Genomic DNA, 13,863 nt, shown 5'->3' on the forward strand with positions numbered 1-13,863 from the left:
GTTTCCAGAGTGTTTTGGTGTGCTTTCTGGAGTGTTCTGCTGCACCTGCAAGCAATTTTGAGGGAACTCGCAATTTGCGACACCAACTCGCTAATTGCGAGTTCGTTTTTTGCACACTCGCAAACAGCGACCTCGCAATCTGCGGACTCGCACACAGCGTTGCGAGTCCGGATGCGAGTCGCTAAATCGGACCGGTTTCTTTCCTGGCATACCAATTTGCGAGTCGCATTTTGCGAGTCGCATTGACTCGCAAAATGCGACTCGCAATTTTTTTGTTTCCTACATCTGGCCCATAGTTTCATATTTATTTCAAAAAGTGTCATATTAATTTTAATGAATGTCATTAATTTTTATATGTGTCATATCAATTTCATTAGATGTCATATTCATTTGAAAGTGGTTCATATCCATCTTAACATGTGTCATATTGCTTTAAATGAATGGCATATTCATTTCAATGGATGTCATATTCATCTTAACACCTGACATAATAATTTTAACATGGGTCATATCCATTACAACATAGGTCAAATTCATTTCCGTATATGCAATATTCATGTTGATGTGTATCATACTGATTTCAAAGCATAACATTAATTTTGACAAGTTTTATTTTAATGTCAGCATTGGTCATATTCAGTTTAAGGCATGTTGAATTAATTTCAAAGGGGCTCATATTCATTTCAATGCATGTCATATTTAACTTAGCATGTGCCACATACCTTTGAATAGATGTCTCATTGATATTAACGCATAGTATTGATTTTAACATGACTCATACCAATTGTAACACATATCATAATCATGTCAATGTGTATCATATTATTTTCAATGCAAACCATATTCATTTATTTTTATTTTTATGTAATGTTCGTTGCACATTATATTCCTTTCAGAATAATGCATTTTCATTTCAGTACCTTGTATTCATTTCAATCTGTCATATTCATTCCAATGTGTGTCATATTCCTTTTGGCATATGTCAGTCATTTCAAGAAATGTCTCTCTTTATGAATATTGTATGTGTTTCAGTGATTGCTTTATTATTTACAGTGAAGTCCATATTTACTTCAGTATGATTGATATATATTTCAGTATATCTCTTATTCAATTCTGAGTGTGAGTTATTCATAATAATCACTAAGTAGCATATTCACTTTGCCTGGTTTCGTATTTGTTTTGGTTCAAGTCAGATTCACTCTGCCAGGTATCATATTTATTTTGACACATAGTACATTCATTCCGGTGTGTGTCATGCATTTCAGGAGGTGTCCCATATAGGAAGCTGTAATTTTGACATGAACGGCTTCCCATAAGGGTCAGCATTTCCCTATTGTACAAGTACTCAATGACAGTTTAATATTCACTACAGATATGATAAAAAAAGTCATAAACAAGGAGGTCATAGACCTAATGACACTTTAAACAATGAGTCCGAAGGATGTGTGGCTTATTTATGTCAATTGACCTCGAAGATGGCAGAATAGGTACGTATGGCACACCAACCGTTATATATTTTTCATATTATTGCGCACAATTCGAGTTTGCAGCTCGAGTTAGACTGGTATTTCCCCTTATTATGAGTTTTATTTATTTTTCTTTGTATTGTTTGTGGGTTACTGGGCCCACCTGCCACAGTGTTGTTTTAATTAGTTATTTTAACTCCTGAGCTCTCGCAGGAGGGAATTCATTACTTTAGCCACATTTATTTCTTCAAGTTCATCACCATTATTTTATCTGATATTACCTTCACAGTACTTGGCCCTCTGAAAGATTTCAGGAGGGTCAGATATGAGTAGCTGGGCTGCAGTGTGTGTGCACGTTTCACCATTCCATTATAACTTTTATGTTAATTAATTCTTTGGTTTCAAATCTAGATGTCCGTCTCCGTTTCCTGTGGTTCTTTAAAGGGGTGAGGCTTAATCTGTCCTTTTTTGAATCAGCAGCAGCATTACATGGGAGTTGCTGCACATTCATAATGCCCCAAGGTCAAATCTACCTGTGCCCATCCAGGAGCCAAATCCCCAAAAACACGCTTGCAATGCTCCATGGTGCTGGTCATTTACTTGACCCTATCTTTTCCTTAACTGGTGTAACCCTGTTTCAACCTACTTGGGCCAACTATTTTTTGTTTATAATTTCAGGACACTCTTCCTCCTATTCCTTCTTGATTCTTCAGTTTCTTATAAGCCTTGTACTAATGTTGCTGACCACATCTCTACTTGATTTGCCTTCTGATCGCTTATTTATTGGCTTCATCCTATGTCTACCAACATATTCAAGTTGTCTTTCTTATATCTCTTCTGCACTTGACCCAAATGCACCCCTGAGAATGTCTTGCCCCCTTTGTCATTGCTCTTCAGTTCCTTTGTACTCCCTTAAACTTGATGAAGCCAAATGTAAAATTTAAGTTTTTGAAAAGCTTTGGTGATGTTCCTACTGTAAATCTACTAAGTTGCAATACATGCAGGCCTATACCTCCTACTCTTCTTCATCCAATGTTCAGGCTCCAAGCTCCTTGTAAGAAATTGGGTTACTGGCAGGGGAGGTTTGGGAGATGGGGGAGAAACCCTATTAACCTGTGTTCAACCCGCTGGTAGGCTGGCACAGAGAAGTCAGACGTAACTCAGCGACAATGTGTACAGTAATTGTACAACACTTGAAACAGTAACACAGTGAAAACATACCACAAGAGGATTCTGCACCAGATTAAAAATAAAATGAGTATTTTTTTTAAATAAAAAAGACCAAAAGATAAACATCTAATCAGTAGAACCACAGATATGCAGCTTTAAAGATGTCAGTGAAAATATCTTCAAAATGCACAGAGCCCCAACTGCAGATATCTGGTCGTGCCCGGACATGGTCACAAGTTGAGACTTACCACAATGGAATGTGAGCCAGTTACAATGACCCAGTTAGGCCTGCTGAACAAAAATATTTAAGTGCTGATTGCAGAGGATTGCGAGGTCCCTCATAAAGGACGCGTTGCAGAGCCGAGGCGATGTGTTACGTTTAGAAGAGCAGTGAAGCTGCAGTGTAAGGTTGGGGTAAACCACCCCAAGAATGCCAGATCTAACAATATTCATTGGGCAATTATGCAGTATCTCATCCTCAAGATTCTTCATAGGAGAACAATCAACTTATATCTAATTTTTCAATATGTTTTAAAAGAAATAGCAGATATTCATCACCCTCTTTGGAAGTATTACAGACTGGACACCTAGAGGACTTACGTATGTTGTAAGACCACCATTCTACAAATACTGCCAAAGGCAAAATACCCAATCTAAACTTAATGTGAAGTGCTCTATTGCTAACTGGTTTGGGATCACATTTAATGATAAGAAATTGTCTAGTAGGCTCCCACCTTAAAGACCATGGGCCAGATGTATCATTTATCCAAATAGTGATTACCTAATTGCAATTATCTGTGAATCGTAATTATGTAATTGCTATTTGAATTTATGAAACTCCAGGAGTTTCATTTAGCGATTCCCAATGGCTCGCAAATTGACCTATGTCATTAATATTAATGAGGTAGGTCGCAATTTGTGATCCTTTGTGAATGGGCTGAGCAGACCACCATATCTGTGACTGCTTTTAAATAAAGCATTTTTTTTTTTTTAAATGAAGCCAGTTTTCCTTAAAGGAAAACGGGAAGCGTTTAAAAAAGAAAAATGAAAAGTTTTCTTTTTGTTTTTTAAGAATAGGTAGTGGTCCGTGGGATCACTGTCTTCTCTCAAAATATGTTTTTGCATGCATTCACAAAGAGACCCCTTCCTGTTTGCGAATGTGTTACCACCTACTTGAAGTAGGAGGTAAATTTGAAAGTTTTGCGACCACATTTTGGTAACAAAACATTCCTACATACTGCTGCAATTTGGTATTAGGAAGGGACGCCCTAGAAACACCCCTTCCTAATACAAAATCGGTATGTAGTCGTAATTCCAATTTGTGTTACTGAATCTCAAATTGGAATTCATACATACCAAAATGCATTTTTGCAATCGCAAAAATGCATGATACATCTGGCCCCAAATATCAGAGAGAACGTATAATACTTGATTGTAGATTTTTTTGTCCATTTCAAAGAATCATGGTAGGATTATCCCAGTAAATACTTAAGCCTAGCTGTCCATGCCAACTTTTTACATGGGAAACCAAGTGCAAATCCAAGGCAGCAGGCTTTTGTATTATATCTTTTAGGGGCTGCTCTGTATAGATCAATCTCTAGGTGACCCTTAAACATATCGGATAAATTGAGAACTTTAAGTTCATGAAATGCGAAATTTGTGTTAATGGCAGATCTAATGGGATCGGAGTAGAGAAGGCAGTTTTTGGGGCCCTTAATATTGTCATGATGAAATTATTCTCACTCTCAAATAATGAATCGGCTTTGTAAAAGCCATATAACTCAGCTTCATATATTTCTGTACTAGCTACTTTGGAACAATACATCTTTACAATAGGTGATACCAAATAGTTAGAAGAGTTTTTTGGCAGGTTTGAGGAGGGCTAGATGATCTGAGATCCAAAATACGTTTGCTTTTTCGAAGTTCAGATGTCCAGTTATTTAAGCCTGACAGTTGAATGCCCAAATAATAAAATTCATGAGCTGTCGCTAATATAAAATAATTTGTAGAAATCAGACCTTTAAATGAATAGAAGCCATACATTTCTATTTAGCAGCATCAATATCCAACCACCAAATCACAGAAACCATGTAAACTTTCCCCGTTGGAGAATTCAAGGATCTAGGACCTCGGAGTGAGGTGGCATCCAAACAAAATCTGTTCCACACAAAAAGCCTCTGAGTTTTTTTACTATCAATTTATGATTTATCACGTTTTGTTAATTTTCACACTTTCCAGCCTATTTCTAGACACACACAAAAGTGTGACAGATGTCCTCACACTCCACCAGGTGTCATGTTTCATCATTGGACATTCCCACACTCTCCAAAAACCCGGTTTGATGGAGAGCTGGCCTATGTCCTGAATCAGGGAGGCATTTACTAATAGCTCACGATCAGTGAATAATAGGTTAAAAACCAATGTGGTGACCCAGTCTGACTTTTCATTATATGGGGTACCGCTTGATATTAAAAACTAGGTGAGGGAAATAAGGGAATTAGGGCCAGATGTAGCAACTTCCCAAATTGCGACTTGCAATTTGCGAGTCCCTGCGACTCGCAAATTGCAAGTCGCAATTGGGGATGCAGAAAGGTGTCTCAGACACCTTCTGCGATTCACTATGGGGTCGCAAAGACCCACCTCATTAGTATTAATGAGGTAGGTCGCAATTTGCGACCCCATAGCGAGTCAGGGCACTCACGGGGATGGAGGCCTGCTGTAGTCAGCAGACCTCCATGTCCGTGACTGCTTTTAAATAAAGCTGTTTTTTTTTTTCAAAGTGCAACCCGTTTTCCTTAAAGCAAAATGAGCTGCACTTTGAAAAATAAACCGAAACCTTTTGTTTCGGTATTTTTCAGGGCAGGTAGTGGTCCATTGGACCACTGCCTGCTCTGAAAAATTATTTTTTGGTCCAGTCACAAAGGGGAAGGGGTCCCCTAGGGACCCCTTCCCGTTTGCGACTGGGTTACCATCTACTTTAAGTGGATGGTAACTGCGAGTCCATTTGCAATGGAATTGCATACCAGTGCGACTCGCAAATAGGAAGGGAACACCCCTTCCTATTTGCGACTCTGAAATGCATTTTGCGAGTCGGTTCCGACTCGCAAAATGCATTTCTACATACCAGATGGGCTTTAGCGACTCGCAAACGGCGTTTTTCGCCGTTTGCGAATCGCTAAAGCTTTCCTACATCTGACCCTAAATTCTTGCACGTACCCCTCCCTACTTAGGGGTGATGTATTTTATTTTTAAAGTAAGGTTCTCTTCTGTCAAAAAGGGTTAATTTTAAAAAGTTCACTTGCAGGCTTCAAAGCAGCAGTAGTCATGCCATACATGTAGGCCAAAAGCAATGTTTTCTTTGCCAGTTTAGTGAATGGCACATGTGCTATAATCCAAGGGTGTCATGAAAATGTCCACAACATTGGTGCATCTTCCTACACTAAGATTTCAATAGAATGCTAAATATTCCCATTAACCAACTTTACTAATAATTAGGGGGAACAGCAAATACACTAGGGGAAAGTACAGGAGTGCCTACGTGTACAAAAAACATGTGGTTGATAACGTAAAAATTGGGATTTTCTCACACACACCAATTATTCATAGATATTTATTCATGTGGTTTATAATTTGTGATAGCACTTAGATATTGCGCAGAAAAAATCATATGCTAATTCCTGCATTTCCCATCATTCATCACGAGGTCTGGTCTTTTTTAAATAATTAGAAAATTGTTCTGAAGCCTGGTAACAGGCATGTATTAGGCAGAGAGGCATCCTCCGCTTCCTTGGATCTTTTGCGAGTTGTGCTGAAAACATCGCTAATGAAGGCGACTGGTTCCAGCAGGTTTTTATCAATTTGGGAATGCCACAACTGAGACAGAGAGCAGCCCTTGCCACGTACAGAAGCTAAATACATCAAGTCTGATTTTTACCTAAGGTATGCAGGTTACAAGCTATCTAACAGAGAGAGTACTAAGAAAGTTTACCCAGGGGCTTGTAGGGAGAGTTTGGTTAACAAAATGTCATCATTCGGTGCAATTAATTATTAAAATACCATCACATTGCTGCAATTCTTTATAATATTGTGTTTATTAGTGGCTTTCATTGTTACTGTTGTGTTGATTTTTATAGTAACATTCATACAAATAATCTGACCAAGGTTATGACAAAGTTTTATACAGTTTTAAGCCATGGTGTAGATTTCTTTTGTGTGCATCCATCTACGGTAAAACAAGTTTAAGAACTCATTATTATAAAATTAATCCTGTAGTCTCACAGGACTGATGTTTGCCTTAAATGCATCATCCTAAAGTAATTCATAGGTGGTTCGTGGGTTACAGTCCAACAGATTCTCTTGCTCTAGTTGGTAAGTTGGCTCAGCCTGTACTTTGTCAGAAGATTTAGGGCTTGTAAAAACTCGGTAGTATTTTCAAAAGATGCAAAAAATACTATCCCATTTCCACATTATAAAAAATAATCAAACATTTTTTCAGTCAGAGCAGCTTTGTAAGGTGGAGTGAACACCTTGATGCTGATAACTTACTCTGCTTTACAGTTTTTATTTGTTTTTAGATTTATAAGTGCTGTTTTAAAGTCTGTTTTATGTACTGGGGACAACTTGCATGTTTGCACATTTTCAACGGTACCCACCGGTTATAGCAGGGCCACCATTTGTAACAGTTGGTGCACTAGCTTTTTCTGGTGGGGGAGGAACTATAAATGTGCAGATTGATGCGACAGTGCAGCGCTGCTATGTGAGGGGAAGTGAATACGCTGACGATGATAACGTACCCTGCTTCACAGTTTTTATTTGTTTTTAGTTTTATAAGTGGTATTTTAAAGTCTGTTTTATAGCACTGGGGACAACTCGCACATTTGCACATTTGTGATGGCACCTGCCAGTTAGAGTGGGGCCATCATTTGTAACAGTTGGCACACTAGTTTTTCCTTGTAGGAGAGGAACTATGAATGTGCAGGCTGACACAGCTCTGCTGACTAAGCTGAAAGTGCGCCATTGGCAAGCCAGTCTACACCCATCTGAGCCTGGATTTTGCCGAGAGCCAGGACCCCTAGTCCAATCTTCAGGAAAGCCCTTCATGCTGCAGCGTTCCAGGGAAGAGCTTCTTTCCCTCAACTTGGAAGGTAAGAATCAGCTATGTGAATCGCTGGAGCCTCATCTTGGCCAGGACCTTGTTTATTGTGCTAATTGCAATCTGACCCTTACCAATGCTACAATCCAGGACATACATGGTGCAAAATATGACTTAGACCCTACAACTAGTCGAAATTAAGTTTTTAAATGCACCTTGATGAATGCTAGGTCGATGATTAAACATAAACTTGATGTTGTTGAAGGTTTGGATACACATTTGCCAGATATAGGACCTCATTACATGATTGGCTGTCAGACGGTAAGACCGCCATGTTGGCAGCTGGCAAAAGACTGCCAAGTTGGAGGTCATATGACTGCCGTATTATGAGTCACACTCTGAACTCTGCCAAAAAAACAGCCAAATTGCAGAAACCGTTAGGGCACTGGAGGACAAAAAAGAGGCAGTCCTACCATCAGCACCATCAGCCCAACAGAAATCCTCCCATCATATTGCGATCCACACATAACAACAGTGGTTCTTCCATGGTGGAAAACCATTGGCGGTGCAAATCGCGGCGGTCTCAACTCACTTCAGTCAGAACACAACACCACATTGGATAGTTTGAATACCCCACACGTGACTCACTTCCACACACATACTCACTGCACTATAAAACACACCCCTACACAACCCACAATCCTTTGAATCCAGAACGCCATTCACATACGCAAGCTGTCAAAACAGACAGATGTGCTATTTTACACCATAGGCACACATGCACATTTCACTCAGCACACATCCCACATCAGTACAACATTCACAATACACACATCACTAGCACACACAATCGACTACAACTGTCACCCGCTAACATCACAGGACCTACACCTCACCATTTACCAAACACTGCACCCTTCCACTTACAACATCCCCACACACCGTCTCCACCACCACTACCATGTCCCCACAAAAACACCCATGTTTCACTTATGACGAGCTGAGGGTCATGGTGGATGAAATTGTAAGGGTAGAGCCACACCTCTTCAGAGCATAGGTCCAACAACCATCTATTGCCAGGAAAATGGAGTTGCGACAAAGAATAATCAACAGGGTCAATTCTGTAGGCAGTAATTCACACAAAAGGGAGGAAATCAGAAAGACTGTGCCATCTAGCATGCTTGACTGTTTACTAATTAACAGATGTGAACAGTCATGTCTATAATAAGACAATATCAGATGCCATCAACAGTACAATCACTACCAACCTAGTCTAACAACTCATTACATGGAAATCACTTCACAGCATTGCTGCCCCTCACACAAATGCAACAACACACCCATCTGAACCTGAACCTGAACTCTGTGTCTCACTCTCTCCACAGGTAACCTTGCCATAGCCACCATGGAGAGGATATCAGAGACTGTCACTCCCCAGTGAGGACAACACCCTTGGATGTCTGGCCACTGACGAACAACCTGGCCCATGTGGGACACCAGGTCAGTCAACGATTCTCAGCCTCACCCTGCCCACATCAACTCCTCCTAGCCCTGTTTCATCGACATCACAGGCAATCATTCACCCACAAACCTGTGTCCCAAGGACTGTATCATCTATTGTGTGCCCCACAGTACAGGTACCTGAGTCTAACCTTGCCACACCTGACAATGATGGAGCTCCAACCACTGGGGTGGTCACACTGTGCCAGAGGCACAGGCATGTGGGGGTAGGGTGTGTGGGAGGGATGCTGTGGGCCAGAGAATGGGAAGCAGATGCCAAGACCAACCCCACTGCCAGGAAGTGAACCTCTCCTGATTTGTTCTCCTTGTGTGCCACACATACACCCTGTTGATTGTTCTAAGACTTAATTCAATGTTCCCATGGTACAAGGATACTGGACACTGGACTTGTGTGTCCAACTGGTGAAGCAGCTACCCTGATGATGTCATCCACCATGACTTCACCCATCACATTTTCTTCAATTTCTTCCTTTTATAGTCACAGCTAATCATTTGACATGCACAAAAAATCAAACTTAAACACAGGTCCTGTGTATGTGTCTTTTATCATCCATGTATAATAGTTATGCATGCCAACTCTGGTCTGACTATGCCCCTTTGCATTGTACACCCATTGGTATGGACATCAAACGGGGACTCCATCAGCATGAGACTCATTTCAACAGATATGTAACAGGGCAGATTTCCAATAAGTTGAAATCTAGTTCTACACACATTTATATGTAGAATTTCAAACATCGCATAGAGTATGACTGAGAGTAGCATCAGGATGTATATTAAGGTTTCACACAATGCAAAAACACAGGATACAGACGTCAGGGTCATGGCAAACATCGTACAAGGCCATTGGTATGTACATCAAAAGGGGACTCCATCAGCAGGAGACTCATTTCAACAGATATGTAACGGGGCAGATTTCCAATAAGTTGAAATCTAGTTACACACACATGTTTAGGTAGAATTTCAAACATTGCATAGAGCATGACTGAGAGTAGCATCAGGATGTATGTTAAGGTTTCACACAATGCAAAAACACAGGATACAGATGTCAGGGTCATGGCAAACATCCTACAAGGCAAGAGGCACACTGATAGGTCCTCTGTATCACCTGATATAGCCTCACCACATACCCATACCATAGTTTCAAATTCACATATCCCATGGAACATACCAACATGATTACTGAAGTACCCAGTCCTGGAACCTTTCACTTACATTGGTCCCATACCTGTAGGATTGTAACTCACCTATGTCAGTCTACAGTGACATGCACCTTGGTATGCAAAGTATGAACACAATGACAGCTAGGTCTGATTTAGCTCACAAGCAGGTGGTGGACTTCACATTATGGCTTGTGTCACATTCCCATTTGCAGTTCCTCCAAATTAAGTAATTCAATTTGTAATTTCAAATAGAACTTACAAAATGGCATACTTTTAAAGGTCTTTTGATATGTCTCCCCCCGGCCCGGGAGCATCATTTGTACCAACCTTAGTCCCATTATTAGAATCTATTATCAATACTGCATACTTCATGGTGTTAGGGGACTTTAATTACTATCTACTTACCATCTAGAAAAAAAAGCAGACAAAGATAGTACTTCCCTGAATGGCACCATGTTTATCTTAGAACTACATCAGCTTGTCAAATATCCCACGCAGTCAGCAGGGCACACACTGGATGGTGTTTTTACCAGCAATTTATACCTTCCGGTAACAGATTCTTTACCACTGACATGATCATATCATATCACACACACTGTGTGTTTAATTTTAATCTACCTTCATCTCCACCCTGCAGGGGCAAAAACCCTCATAGCACCAAGGGCAGGGCCAGGCAGAATATTAGCACATTTACTTTACACTTTGTTGTATCAGAATCCTCATCAGAAATCAAATGTGGTTACATGATACATCTTGATGTAACCATATAGAGCTATTGTGCATGAATAGGAAAGACAATAGACATCCTAGAGCCGATAAATGTTTTCACTAATTGTAGAGAAACCGATTCAGAACCATGGTTTTCCGAGTTCAGAAACAGGTGCTCAGAAGGAAAGGTATGAGTATGAAGATTTTAATATGATCTTCGGGATAAAGAGATTTATAAGTAATCCATTGCAGAGTACAAAAAGCTCATACCAGAGGAAAAAAACGAAATATATCTCCAATGAGATTGCACAATCAAACAGTTCTTCAAAAGAGCTTTTCAACACTGTGAAAAGTCTTGCATAGCTGCCTGCATTCAGTAACAACAATTGCAGCCAAGTGTTTTGCAATGCCTTAGCTCAATGTTTTCAGATAAAAGTAAAGGATGTCTTTGACACTTTTGTAACCAACAAACATTGTCTATTCCTCCATCAGATAGTTGTTTGAAATCCTCACCAATGGTTCTCAGTGCTTGTAGAACTGGTCTGTAATCTAACAAAGTCTACCCCTGTCCCCCAAAGGTTAGGCATTTCATTTGTGAAATTCTAAGCACTCAATTCACACCTATCTTCAATGAAATAATCAATACTGGCTACTTCCCATCGGAGTGGAAGAAGGTCTCCATCTTACCTTTACTGAAAAAAATTAATCTGGATCCTTAAGAGCCTAATAGGTATAGACCAACCTCCAGGCTCCCCTTTCCAGCAAAGCTATTGGAGAAAGCTCTGAATACGGAACTTATGACCTTTATTGATACCAATAATCTGCTGGACTGTACACAATATGGATTCAGAAACTCTTATATCACAGAAACAGCACTGATAGCCACATCAGAGGAGCTGAGGTCCATTTTACATGAAGACAGTAAGGCCACACTAATATTATTGTACCTCTCGGTGGCCTTCAATACTATCAATCACACCATCCTGATTGACCGGCTTGCAAAATTGGGAATAGGGCCCTTAGCTTGATAAAATCCTTCCATATGGAAAGAGTGAAATATTTTGCCTTGGGGAACTTGTCTCCGACCACTTTTGTTTAGCATGCTCTATGCCGCAGGGCTCCTCGTTGAGCCCCACACTTTTCAGTCTTTACGTCACACCACTGGTAAGACTCATTAAATCATTTGGCTTCCTGGTGGTATCATACGCCGATGACACGCAAATTGTGGTCTCAGTTTCCAGCAACCCACATGACACTGCCTTTAGATTCAGCTCCTGTATGTCCCTGATAAGTGGCTGGATGAGCCTACACTTCCTAAAACTTAATTCTGGCAAAGCAGAGGTCCTCCTCCCAGACAATGATAATTAATTCTGGACACCAAACTGGTGGCTTTAGAAAATAGGGGTACCCCTTATACCAGTGTGGAAAGTAAAGCATTTGGAGATGTTTTTTGACAAGAAACTAACTTTAAAGACAAGATTAACACCTTGGTTTCATCAGTATTCTACACCCCTAAAACAATCAGAAAAATTTGCCCTTTTATTCCCCCTGATCTCCAAAAAACAGTGATTACCACCCTTGCCCTAGCCTAATTGGACTACTGCAACACACTATTCATGGGCGTTCAGAAAATACTTCTTCCCAAACTCCAGATGCTACAGAATGCATTGGCCCGGGTCCTGCTGAAGATTCCAAATTATCAGTCTGTATCTTAAGCCATGGTTAAGCTTCTTTGGTTTCCAGTGGCGAAGAGAGTTGAATTCAAAGCTCTTTGTATGGCTTTTAAGACCTTGTATAACATCAGCCTTGGGTATAACTAGGACAGATTAATCTGGTATATACTGTCTCGGAAGCACAGATCTGTGGACGCCAAGTGCCTAGTGCTGCCCAGGGCCAAACGAGAATCCTGGCGAGGTAGAAGTTTATTTTTCAGAACAGCTAAACTGTGGAGTTCCCTTCCCATGATGCTAAATAATTGACCAGACTTATTGTCTGTGCTGTGTGTCCCTTAAAATAGTATATCTTGTGATATCAGGATCCTTGTGGCTGTGAGTCAGTTGTTTCTTGCTCAAGGAGGGGGGCAAATATGAATTATGATAGGGGATTCCCCACCACCTGACCCACAACAATGGAGGGCAAGCCCTCTTGCTGACCAGTCAGCTCACAATGTTTTTATATGTAGTTTCTTGAGGTATACAATTATAAGTGGAACAGAATGGAACCATGAAATGGTCATTGTGATTACGCCTTCATGAGTAGGAAATGCAAGTATCTCAACATGCCTTATGAAATAGTGGGACTAACCCTTTCATGTTAATTGTTTTTATCTCAGCACAAAAACATGTAAAATGTTTTTCCTACTTACAAAGGCAACCTGTCTTTCTGCCATGCAGTGACATCTTCTGTTTAGTTCAACAAAATGTAGTAGTTGTTCCGATAATATTTTAAAGAAAGGTTTACTTGGCACAATGTATATAACGGAATATATTTATTTTACCCTATTTAACTTAGGTGTTAGAACTATTCTTCCTTCTTTTTATGTTTATACCGGTAGAAGAAATAGCAATTCTCACAGTATTTTTGTGAGATGCTCAGTTTACACACGGTATGGACTTGGTGTCTATATTTTAGGTGATATAATTAATAATTATTCTTTTCAATGCTTTTACATTCAAACAGTTGCTAGAGAGGACAGATTAACCTCGCTGCTGCACGTAACATTCTAAATTACACTGTATAAAAT

Source organism: Pleurodeles waltl, chromosome 4_1 (assembly GCF_031143425.1).
Source record: "Pleurodeles waltl isolate 20211129_DDA chromosome 4_1, aPleWal1.hap1.20221129, whole genome shotgun sequence".
NCBI classification, from domain to species: domain Eukaryota; kingdom Metazoa; phylum Chordata; class Amphibia; order Caudata; family Salamandridae; genus Pleurodeles; species Pleurodeles waltl.